Raw genomic sequence first — 1,156 nt, 5'->3', positions numbered from 1 at the left:
AGAGAGAGGGGGGAGGGGAGAAAGAAAGGGAACGAGAGAGAAAAAAAGAAAGAGAACGACAGCGTGTGTACTGGTCACGCACATACGCCCCCACAACGCTTGGAGAGGTGTCGTGTGAAGGGGAAGCGGGATGACCATTTGGATAACTCCAACACCTCCCGCGACCCCAACCCTAATCCCGCCTGTCTTGCTTGCCGGATAATGGTCCAAAAAAGCGTCCATTTTTCTCGATTCTTCGCATATTTTGCTTGATGGAGACTGGGAGTGTGCGTTCTCTTATGTTTTCATCAAAAGCCGTTTCTCCGGGTTTTTTTAATTCGGATTGTTTGGGGAGTTTTCAAAGTTTAATTTGGTTCAGTTGGAGAGGAACATTTTTATTTAGAAGGTCCCGCCTCATCATCCCGACCTTACAGAATACAAATGACCCTTAAATCCACCTCATACATTAAAGTATGAAAGCCAACAGAAATTGATCACAATTGCCAAAGCTATGTTACGGACCAAAGTTTAGAAAGATTTACTGTAGCCTGATATAGCTTATACAATCTGGTATAGCTTATAAAATTGCAGTAATTTGTAGAATCTAGCTCCGTGCCAACAATAAAAAGTAATAAATAAAACAGAAAATATCATTAAGGCGTGGCTACATGACAGAACGAAAACTCCCGCTTCCAATAAGCATGCTAATTTCTTTATCAAAGCGAAAACGTGCAGCGCAGGAAGACAAAAGATAGAAACAATATTCGGAGTGTCAGATTTCATCTGATTAGTTTTGCCAAGCCCAAGGGTGTTATCCGAAGGACGCAGGTGGTGGACAAAGATTTGCACAAAAAACACATGACTTGTCAGAATGTCAATTAAAAATTCTTTCATTTTAAAAAAAAAAGAAATGTAAAAAACCCAGAATTAAAATAATACATGGAGCATATGGGTGGTTCTTGGAGTGTTGTATGCGTTGAATATGTTGGAAGCACTTTTAAACACAGAAATGTATTTTTAGAGGTAAAGCCTCCAACCAAACAATATAAGTGTTATGTAGGGTGTTTTACGCCCCCCATCGACACTATTTAGAGAGTTTAGGAGATGAGCTTCGACCCTGCCTGTCAGGGACAACTTTGACTAAGAAGAATACAATTTCTCAGAAGAGGCGCCGAGA

Source organism: Aplysia californica, unplaced genomic scaffold (genome assembly GCF_000002075.1).
Source record: "Aplysia californica isolate F4 #8 unplaced genomic scaffold, AplCal3.0 scaffold00063, whole genome shotgun sequence".
NCBI classification, from domain to species: Eukaryota; Metazoa; Mollusca; class Gastropoda; order Aplysiida; family Aplysiidae; genus Aplysia; species Aplysia californica.
The sequence above is the reverse complement of the archived record's forward strand: the minus strand, read 5'-3'. Positions refer to the sequence as shown.